This window comes from Podarcis bocagei, assembly GCF_964188305.1.
Source record: "Podarcis bocagei genome assembly, chromosome: 12".
Taxonomy (NCBI): domain Eukaryota; kingdom Metazoa; phylum Chordata; class Lepidosauria; order Squamata; family Lacertidae; genus Podarcis; species Podarcis bocagei.
Genome location: NC_138137.1, coordinates 55901974 through 55913502, shown reverse-complemented (window position 1 = coordinate 55913502; position 11529 = coordinate 55901974). Strand labels below are relative to the sequence as shown.

Genomic DNA, 11529 nt, shown 5'->3' with positions numbered 1-11529 from the left:
GAGTCGTCAACAGGCTCATCAGGCTCATCTCAGCTATCTGCCAATCTCCGATTCCCACCACCCTTCTGAGTAATACCCCTCCCCACCTTCTCTATATATAGAAGGATCTGGCAACTTCTGTTTCAGTGTATCTGAAGAAGTGTGCATGCACACGAAAGCTCATACCAAGAACTAACTTAGTTGGTCTTTAAGGTGCTACAGGAAGGAATTTTTTTATTTTGAATCAAGATGGGGATCAGGAACCAGCAGGGCTGGAAGCAGGATCCCTCAGTTGAAGACTACCCTCATGCCCTGCTTATGGGCTTCCAGAGGCATCTAGTTAAGGATGTTGGACTAGATGGGCCTTTGCCCTAATACCGCAAGTTCTTCTTAGAATCATAGAGTTGGAATAGACCACAAGGGCCACTGAGTCCAACCCCCTGCCAAGCAGGAAACACCATCAGAGCACTCCTGACATATGGTTGTCAAGCCTCTGCTTAAAGACCTCCAAAGTAGGAGACTCCACCACACTCCTTGGCAGCAAATTCCACTGTCAAACAGCTCTTACTGTCAGGAAGTTCTTCCTAATGTTTAGGTGGAATCTTCTTTCTTGTAGTTTGGATCCATTGCTCCGTGTCCGCTTCTCTGGAGCAGCAGAAAACAACCTTTCTCCCTCCTCTATATGACATCCTTTTATATATTTGAACAGGGCCATCATATCATACCCCTTAACCTCCTCTTCTCCAGGCTAAACATGCCCAGCTCCCTTAGCTGTTCCTCATAAGGCATCGTTTCCAGGCCTTTGACCATTTTGGTTGCCCTCCTCTGGACACGTTCCAGTTTGTCAGTGTCCTTTTTGAACTGTAGTGCCCAGAACTGGACACAGTACTCCAGGTGAGGTCTGACCAGAGCAGAATACAGTGGCACTATTACTTCCCTTGATCTAGATGCTATACTCCTATTGATGCAGCCCAGAATTGCATTGGCTTTTTTAGCTGCCGTGTCACACTGTTGGCTCATGTCAAGTTTGTGGTGAACCAAGACTCCTAGATCCTTTCCACATGTACTGCTCTCAAGCCAGGTGTCACCCATCTTGTATTTGTGCCTCTCATTTTTTTTGCCCAAGTGCAATACTTTACATTTCTCCCTGTTAAAGTTCATCTTGTTTGTTTTGGCCCAGTTCTCTAATCTGTCAAGGTCGTTTTGAAATGTGATCCTGTCCTCTGGGGTGTTAGCCACCCCTCCCAGTTTGGTGTCATCTGCAAATTTGATCAGGATGCCCTTGAGTCCATCATCCAAGTCATTGATAAAGATGTTGAATAAGACCGGGCCCAAGACAGAACCCTGTGGCACCCCACTAGTCACTCTTCTCCAGGATGAAGAGGAACCATTGATGAGCACCCTTTGGGTTCGGTCAGTCAGCCAGTTACAAATCCACTGAGTGGTAGCATAGTCAAGACCGCATTTTACCAGCTTCTTTACAAGAATATCATGGGGCACCTTGTCAAATGCCTTGCTGAAATCAAGGTAGGCTACATCCACTGCGTTCCCTTCATCTACCAGGCTTGTAATTCTGTCAAAAAACGAGATCAGGTTAGTCTGACATGACTTATTTTTCAGAAATCCATGCTGACTATTGGTGATCACAGCATTCCTTTCTAGGTGCTCACAGACTGTTTGCTTAATGATCTGCTCCAGAATCTTCCCTGGTATTGATGTCAGACTGACTGGGCGGTAATTATTTGGGTCCTCTCTTTTCCCCTTTTTGAAAATAGGGACAACATTTGCCCTCCTCCAGTCTGCCGGGACTTCGCCTGTTCTCCAGGAATTCTCAAAGATGACTGCCAGTGGTTCTGAGATCACATCTGCCAGTTCTTTTAATACTCTTGGATGCAGTTCATCTGACCCTGGAGACTTGAATACATCTAAACTAGCCAAGTATTCTTGTACTATCTCCTTAGTTATTCTGGGCTGTGTTTCCTCTGCTGAATCATTTGCTCCAAATTCTTCAGGTCGGGCATTGTTTTCTTTATCGGAGAAGACTGAGGCAAAGAAGGCATTGAGGAGTTCAGCCCTTTCTGTGTCCCCTGTTTGCATTTCACCATCTTCTCCTCTGAGTGACCCCACTGTTTCTTTGTTCTTCCTTTTGCTACGGACATACCCATAAAAGCCTTTTTTGTTGCTTTTAACCTCTCTAGCAAGCCTGAGTTCATTCTGTGCTTTAGCTTTTCTGACTTTGTTTCTACATGTGCTGGCTATTTGTTTGAATTCCTCTTTCGTGGTTTCCCCCCTTTTCCATTTTTGTACACATCCTTTTTTAATCTTAACTCAGTTAAAGGTTCTTTAGATAGCCACCCTGGCTTCTTTAGGCACCTTTAAGAACCTTCTTAGGTTCTTAAGTCTAAGGATATGAACAATATTTGCTCACAACCATCCCTTCCTACTCTTGCTTCTCCTGAAGTGTCTCCCTATTGTCAAACTTTGAATCTAAAGCCCCTTCAGGCAGAGTCCAGCTTTTCTTATGGCATAAAGCATGTGTAGTGCTAAATATTCAAAACAAAATGTACTTGCATGACATCAGAGACCTTTCTCTGAATTCCTTGCCATCAGAGGCATGGCAGAAGCTATTGGGGAAAGAGCCTTCTCAGTGGCAGTGCCCCAGTTGCTCTCCCAAAAGAGGGTTGCCGGGTGCCAACTCTTATTTTGGCACCAAGCAAAACCCTTTTAATCTGGACTGAGTTTGTTGTTTTTACGGTTTTCATGCTGTTCCCATTTATTGTATTTTACTTTTCTTAGTATTTTATCCACATATTAAATCTGTATGTGTTTTATTTTTATTGTATTTTGAAATTTTACCAGTTGCCCTGGGAATTTTATTGAAGGAGGCAGGTGATGATGATGATGATGACGACTGTGCAATAAAGACATGGGAGCTTATCATTTGCCATTGCCATTTTTTACAAACATGATTGGTTTTTTCCTTTCTTTCCTCGCTCATGCAGGTGTCCCATTAGGGAATGTGCCCTGACATTGATGTTTATAAGCAGACAAGCTTCCATTTTTCTTCTTGCACTTGAAACAATCACCATCCTTCTTATGAGAGGTCAAAGTTCACTTCTTGCATGATGTAGATTGGCAGCTTTGGTTTGGGTTTCTGTCTTCTCTTCTTATGCTTACTGTCAAGCTATGTGCTCCTCAAATTAGTATAAGCTGCACAACCTAATGAGGTTCTGTTGATGGAACTTTATTCCTCTCTAGGAAAAAGAATTGAGAAAATAAGCTTGATTCATCTGGCATTACACATTAATTTATTTGCCAGTGGTCATGCTTGAGATCAACAACACATGTTACTAGTTTACTCATTTTCTCTTTGATTATTATTAAACCAAGAGGAGCAGGAATTGGTTTGACGATTCAAGAGGCTCCAGACTTAGCATATATCTGATTATTTTGCTTACTTTATGTGTTTTCTGCTAGTCCTAAAAAAGGAGCCTACATAATGAAATCTTTCCCATCAAGGTCCACATTTCTGCCTCCATTGCATTCTCAGGTAGCCACCTAGCAGAGCTCTTTAAAGTGGTGAAAAAGTTTATCCTACCTGTTCCAGTCCATGGGACATTCAAACCATCAAATGCCTACTGTGGTTAAGTTTGCTAGGCACTTTGAAGACAAAATTGTTCGCCTTCATACTGATCTTTCCCCTGCTAATATAGTCTCTGAAGAAATATCCAACGTACTGTCTTATCCAGTTCTGAGGGATTAGTTCCAGCTATTGAGGCTTAAGGATGTGGGAAGGGTGCTTCTGGCCACCTGCTCCACCACTTGCCATCTTGACCCTTGCCCATGCTGGATTGTTTGTGCAAATCAGAGAGGTTGACTGAGTGGGTCCAGTTGGCAGCTAACAAATCCGAGTGGGATTTTCCTAACTGCCTTGAAGGAGGTGGTGGTAGGCCAGCTACTGAAATAGCCCTTCTTGGATCCTGAGGTATTTGACAACTGCCATCAAGTCTCTAATACCTGTTTTGAGGGTAAGGTTCTCAATAAGGTGGTATCAGTTCAGCTGCAGGCACTATGGGAGGAAATAGATTATCTGGACCAATTCTAATCTTGGTTCAGGCCTGGGTTTGGCATGGAATCAACCCTGATCGCCCTGGCAGATGACTCAAAAGAAGTTAAGGGGAGTGTAACCCTGTTGTTGCTGTTGGATCTCTCAGTGGATTTTGATAACATTGACCATGGAATTCTCCTGGGTTGTCTCTGTGGGTCTTTCCTATATAACTGGTACCAAAGAATAGCATTGGGGGACTACAAGTCTACATCTTTGCATTTTAGCTGTGGGTGCCACAAGGCACAAGTCTGTCAATGCTGTTTAGCATCTATATGAATCTGTTGGGAGCATCATCAGTAGATTTGGAGCACTGTGTGATCAGGATGCTGATGACAATCAGTTCTACTTTCCCATTAAATCTGAGTCAGGAGAGGTCACACATAAGCCTAACTAGTGCCTAGATGTAGTGGTAGAGTGGATGAGGATCGATTGAAACTGAAATCTGCTAAAACAGAGATACTGTGGGAAATTCAGGTATATAAACTAATAGCCAAATGGCATCTTAAACCTAGGTTACAGTCGTCACAATGGACTAACTAGGCACCAGGTCTTTGGGGGGTTTTTTGCAATTGAAATTATTGTTGTTGTTGTTGTTGTTGTTGTTGTTGTTGTTGTTGTTGTTGTTGTTGTTATTTCTATACTGCTTTATATTTTAAATAACAAATCTCAAAGGAGTTTACAACACATTAAAACATCAAATAAAACAAATTCAAGCTTCAAGGAAAATATTTCAAATCCTTCTCTAAGTGACATTTTGCTTTCCCTAGTTGCCAACCTGGCATTCAGAGATCTTTACATGGTCACAATTGGACCCATGCCAGTAGCAAAACATGTCTGGCTTCTGGCTAATTTTGAACACTGTGGAAGTGGTCCCCAGGTCTAGGAATTGGGGGGTTTGCCTGTTCTAAATGGGACTGCACTGCCTCTGAAAGAACAGGCACGTAGTTTAGGAGTGGTCTTTGAACCATCTTTGCCATTGGGGGCCCAGGAGGGCCTACCATCAGCTTTGGCTGGTGCGTCAAATGCACACTGTGCTTGACAGGAATATCCTGACCAATGTGACATATGTGTTGTTAACTTCATGTCTGGACTGTTGTAATGTGCTCTATGTAGGGCTTCCCTTGCATTTGATCCAGAGGCTGCATGCAGCTGTTGCAGAATGCCACAGCCTAGGTGGTGAGTGGTGCACCTTGTTGGGCACATATCACACCAGTGCTGAGAGATCTGCACTGTTTGCCTATAACCCACTGAGCCAGTTTTAAAATTTTGCTACTTAAATAAATTTTAAAAACCCTAAACAACTTTGGACCATGTGACTTGAAAAACTGTCTTCCTCTTCACTTTCAAGTAAGGACATTGTGATCAACTAATGGAACCCAGTTAGTTTTACCACAATCTGCTGATTACTGAGATGCCGTAATGTGGCGATGGGTCTTTTCACTGGTGGCACTAGTGTTGCAGAATATCCTCTCTGCTGAAATACTGGAGGCCCCTGAAGGCACACTTGTTTAGGCAAGCATTCCCAGAACTAAAGCTCTGGGTTGTGTTTTTGTTTTTGCTTTAACTGTTTTAACTGACAAGCTTTTTAATCGTTCCTTTTATTATTAAATATTACATATTTTAATTAAAGAAGTATCAATGCCCCAGTGGAATTGTTATCGTGTATTTTATGTATTATGTATTTTTATTGCATATTGATTTTACAGTTGTAGAGTTTACAATAAAATAGACAAAATATTATTACAAGTGCAAGGCTTGCAGAGAACCATACAGTGCAAAAATCACTGAAGAATCCTCTAAGCACTGACAAAAGACTACCAGATAAGGTCCCATTTTGAAGAACTTTCTCAGATGATAACTGCAAAAATATTCCCCATAAGGAAATAACAAACATACTAATATAATTAATTACTAAGGGCAGCATCCACACATCAGCCAAAAATTCACCACATTTAAAGCATTTTAAAGCTCCGATTGTAGTTTTCAGAACTGTGAGGTCTTCAGTAATGTTTCTCTCTCCAACGAAGTTATTAAACATAAAACAAACAAAACTATAATAATATTAGGAAGAAATTGAAAGTTTATTGAAAGAAAAAGCTATTCCAAAGCTTGATTCCAAGAGGATAACACCATTGCAAGTGTCGAAAATTAAAGGCAGGTATCATAAAGGCTTACTGCTTTTATAGTATCCTGGGCACATGGACATCTCCCTAAACACAATGTTGAAAAACATGACTTTAATTAACATCCAATATCCAATTCAAAGGATAAAAGCCAGGTTAAAACATAACCAGTGCCTTAAAATGCATCCAATTCACACAATAGCCAACTAGATGCCTTTGGAAAGCTGGGCATGAGTGCAATAGCAATCTACTAGGGTTGTCATACGTCCAAAATTTTCCAGCCATAGCCAGAATATGTCAGTTGGAAACAGTGTCTGGGCAGAAATCGCCGAAATGTCCCTGGAAATCCAGACATACGGCAACAATATGGCAACCCTAATTCTACTCACTTGCGATTCCCAGCAACTGGTATTTAGAGGCCCACTGCTTCTGATAATGGAAGTGGAACATAGCCACCATAGGTGGTAGCTATAGAAGACTTGTAGGTTTGCTCAAACCTGAGTTTCCCATGGCCACCCAAACTGCAAACTGTGGTTTAAATAACTCATCCAAATCAGGATTGTAATCTAGGATCGAACTATGGGGTGGAATTCAACAATGTGCTCTGGTGAACATCCTAACAGCACAAGCACTGCAGCCTGCAGATAGAAGAAACCTCCTCTCCTCCCACTGTGTGGTGTTCTAGGGGTTTTCCCGACCTCCCCCCCAGCCAATTGTTTTGGGGGTGCTAGGGAAAGGAGACGTGGGAAAGCCCCATTGTGCAAGCAGAAGCTCTCACGCAGGGCTTCAGCTGATTCAACTCATTAGAAGAACCCTATCCATGAAGCCCCTGTCCCCAGTACTCAGAACCGCTGTGGTAGACAACATAACTTTGGGATCTGGGCCACCTGCCCTGTTCCTGGCAGTATCTGTATTTGTGCCAAAGGTAGGCCAACATACGTTAAGTACAATGGACATTTAAAAACAACTGGAATATGTTTTGGTCCCTTACCACAGCAATTTTAATTGCAAAGGCAGGAAATACAGCAGCTGATGGTCCCAGAAAGCAGCTCTGTCTTAAAAACTGGAGAGGAATAGCCAGACCTACAAATATTTAAGTAGATCTAATTTTGTGGAAATTTCTTTGCACATACTGTATTTTTCCATGTACAAGACAACCCCTATTTTTTTGAATCCAAAATTAAGAAAATGAAATCTTAAAATAGAAGTGAAAATCTGGGTGATTGGTGGCGACAAGTTGTTGATCGCCCTCAAAGTTTCCAGCATGAGGTGCATGCAGTGCACCATGGTGCAGAAGCAAAGGCAGTGAATGGGGCACCACACGCTCCCCCTAGGTGGCAGCTGCTGCAGGGAAGCGAGAGGAAGCAGGCTCCCAAGCAGGATGCCAAGGAAGAGCCAGGGGCAGGCAGCGGCCACTCTGCGTCGGACCATGCCGTCTGAGTAAATACAGGTATATGGGGTGTATTGTTTCAGGTCCACAGACTGCTGCTTGGAAACAGAGTTATGCAGGGTAAGAGAGACTTTGGCCATTTGTTCTCTAAGGTATACAGAACAGAGTCCATTGCATTATGATTAGAGCCAGAACCTAAAATTATGTTCCCAGAAGGGAACAAACAGTATAACACTGTACAATTAACTTCCAGGAATTAGTCAGTGGAAGTTGAGTGACCCACTCCTGGTGTTGACATTTAAAAATCTTCTCCCACTGTGTTGTGTAGAGTCATTGAGGTTAAAGATGTCAATGACCTACTAAACCATAAAATCTGTTCCCCTTAGGGGAAGGACGACAGACTATAATCTCCACAGGTATATAATACATATTAAAATATATCATGCTGCTTCTTAGCTTTGAAAGAGCCAAACCCAATGCATTAGATATTACAAACTGCAATGCAAAGTCACAGCATCAGACACAATACTGATACATATTCGCAAACAGCTTTTCCCAATATTGAGATGGCAAGCTTTTGAATTTTAAATAATTAAAAAATAAGTCACATTAATCAGACATCAAAGAAAAAATATGAGAAATGCATGTCCCGGCATAAAATGAGACACAAGGCAAATGAATTTTTTCCTTAAATATTAGAAGGGATTAAGGGTTTTAAGGCAGGAGTCTTCCTAGAATGTGTCGCTTATCAACTTAAGAATAAGAAGATAAAACTGAAGTGCTCAGACTCCAATCCCATAAATATAAAATCCACATAAATTATACTTTGTAATAAAGACAGATTCCCTCTCTCAGACTCCAGAACAGATTGCTTCATGTGCTCCCATGGGTTGACTGTTAGTGTGAGTTTATTGTGAGTTTCTTTGTATAATAAATGATGTGTCTGATTCACAGAACTAAAAAGCTTGAAAATGTAATTTTAAAGTATCCACCATTATAATTGATCATTTCTCTCTCTTTTTAAAAAATGTTTTAAAATCTCATGGATAACTGCTGACAGGGGAGGGTCTCAAGCAAATTATAAAGAAAAATCTGCAAGAATGCTAAATAATCTCCCAACAAACATATTCTTGCTAAGTTATTTTGTTAATAGTGCAGTAATTTGTTGTGAAGAAATTAAGCAAGTGCTTTTTTTCTGTGTCTTTCTTCTTTGTGTATCCTTATCATCTTTTTTCATACACACACAAACAAACACACCAATTATACATTGTTGCACAATCACAAAATCTATAACTCACTTATACAAGAAATAAATTAGTAAGCAAAGAAGAATAAAGTATAAGGAGAATTCTTTTATAACAAAGAGGGAAATGGTTACTTACTATTCCAAACTACTGAGGATAAAATCCATCTTTCAATAAACTTAGAGGATCAGTTGTAAGTTTGTCTCATTCCATGGTTTATGTATCGCTTTTAACTGTATAGCCTCATTAATAGTTTTCAGTAAGGGTTGTTCTTTTTCTTCCTTTTTATAAACTGCTTTGAGGGTTTTTATGGTCAAGAAGTGTATGAATTTGATGTAAGCACAATTCCAATTATAGCATTGTGACAGTTTTACTGGCAAAGCCCTATTCAATCAACTTTAGTGTTTAGGGTCTTTAGGCAAAGCTATGCTCCATGGATTCCATCTTGCCTCTTTTGACTGAAAGTCAGCAAGAAGGACCTTTGATTTCTAACCTATACCTACATAGTGGTTCTGATGACACCGTTTAGGATCTAACTTACCTGCTACAGCAGATAAAGCAAGTACTAGAAGTCTGGCTGCGCTTGTATGTTCTTTATGTTAAAAATGTGTCTTTTTGTTTAATTAAAATGTCTCGTTCTGAACAGGTCATTAAACAGTGAATGTGTACAGAACTTCAAATGACCCTACCCAAACACAGCTCCTATGTCATATTCATTGCTGTGAATGGAATATAGTGGGGTGTGCACACCGAAAACCTCATACCAAAAAGGAGTTTTGCAAATACTTCAAGGAAGTAGGAAGAAATATACTGTATGTGTTTATTTGCTAATCTTAGAAGCCTCTGAGCCAAGATAGTCCTGCTTCCTGTTTCGTAACATAACCAATCCGTGAGATAACCTTTCCTCTTATTCTGTGGCTACTAAGCTTACTTAGGAGTCTTTGGTGAGGTACTCTGTCAGAGGCTGTTCAAAAGGCTAAGTATACACTATGTCAACTGCGTCACTTCTATCTTAAGGCAGAAGTACTGTTTTTGGGGGACAGGGGGCGGGCAGGTGTGGAGGACTCCCAGGTCCTGAATAGGGTAACTGTGCCCCTGAAGGACCAGGTGCGCAGCCTGGCAGTCATTTTGGACTCACAGCTGTCCATGGAGGCGCAGGTCAATTCTGTATCCAGGGCAGCTGTCTACCAACTCCACCTGGTACGCAGGCTGAGACCCTACCTGCCCGCGGACTGTCTCGCCAGAGTGGTACATGCTCTAGTTATCTCCCGCTTGGACTACTGCAATGCGCTCTACGTGGGGCTACCGTTGAAGGTGACTCGGAAACTACAGCTAATCCAGAATGCGGCAGCTAGACTGGTGACGGCTGCCGAGACCACATAACACCGGTCTTGAAAGACCTACATTGGCTCCCAGTACGTTTCCGAGCACAATTCAAAGTGTTGGTGCTGACCTTTAAAGCCCTCAACGGCCTCGGCCCAGTATACCTGAAGGAGCGTCTCCACCCCCATCGTTCTGCCCGGACGCTGAGATCCAGCGCCGAGGGCCTTCTGGCGGTTCCCACATTGCGAGAAGCAAAGCTACAGGGAACCAGGCAGAGGGCCTTCTCGGTGGTGGCGCCCGCCCTGTGGAACGCCCTTCCAGCAGATGTCAAAGAGAAAAATAACTACCTGACATTCAGAAGACATCTTAAGGCAGCCCTGTTCAGGGAAGTTTTTAATGTATGATATTTTAGTGTTTTTTTGTTTCTATGGAAGCCGCCCAGAGTGGCTGGGGAAACCCAGCCAGATGGGCGGGGTACAAATAATAAATTATTATTATTATTATTATTATTATTATTATTATTATTATTATTATTACGTATACGCTTGCTGACACTCTTAAAGATCTTAAGTGAGGCAGCACTTACCCTTGCAGAAGCCATGCTGGTTCCACTTCAGCAAGACTTGTTCTTGGCAAGAGATTTCCACCCGTTTTCTGTTAAGCAAACTGGCCTGTTTTCCAGGATCGCCTGGGGTCTCTTTCTAAAAATTGGAGTTGCATTGGCCACTCCCCAGTCCTAGATTTCACATTTGAGTTCTTTTAGGAACTGTCTTGCGGATGCCTTCCAGACCCAGCAACTTGTCAGCTTTTATTCTGCCAATAAGGTAGAATAAACACCTCAACACCACTATCTGCCTCAGTTCCTCAGACTCTTTTCCTGCAAAGACACATCCAAATAATTCATTCAGCTTCTCCTTCCTTAGCACACCTGTAATCCATTTGCCTCACTAGATCACCTCCTGCTACCAATGCATTTAAGTAATTTTTTCATGGTCTTTGAATGTGCTCTTCAAATTCTTCTCTATTTTTAGCATCCCTGTTGCTGTCTGCTTACACTTCTTTTAAGTTTGTGTACCTTTATGTTCTCATTTGGACTTCTGTTTTCTACAGAAAGGCTTCCTGCCCTCAGCAACGTTTTTGACTCTGCTCCTTAACCTGGCTGGCATCCTTTCCTGGTCTGAGGTAAAACTGTACTTTCTAGTGGAGCTTCTAATACAGTGGTGCCCCGCAAGACGAATTCCGCAAGACGAAAAACTCGCTAGACGAAAGGGTTTTCCGTTTTTTGAGCTGCTTCGCAAGACGAATTTCCCTATGGGCTTGCTTTGCAAGACGAAAAACGAAAACGTCTTGCAAGTTTGTTTC

The 11529-nt window shown here is 41.9% G+C and overlaps 1 long non-coding RNA gene across 1 annotated transcript; it reads right to left on the bottom strand.

The window, feature by feature from the left end:
- Positions 1–229: 229 nt before the first annotated feature.
- On the bottom strand, positions 230–10856 carry LOC308569757. Its single transcript, XR_014000815.1, has 3 exons — positions 10754–10856; positions 2363–3233; positions 230–365 (listed from the first exon to the last, which is right to left on the bottom strand). It is a non-coding gene; the product is annotated as an uncharacterized lncRNA (long non-coding RNA).
- Positions 10857–11529: the final 673 nt, after the last annotated feature.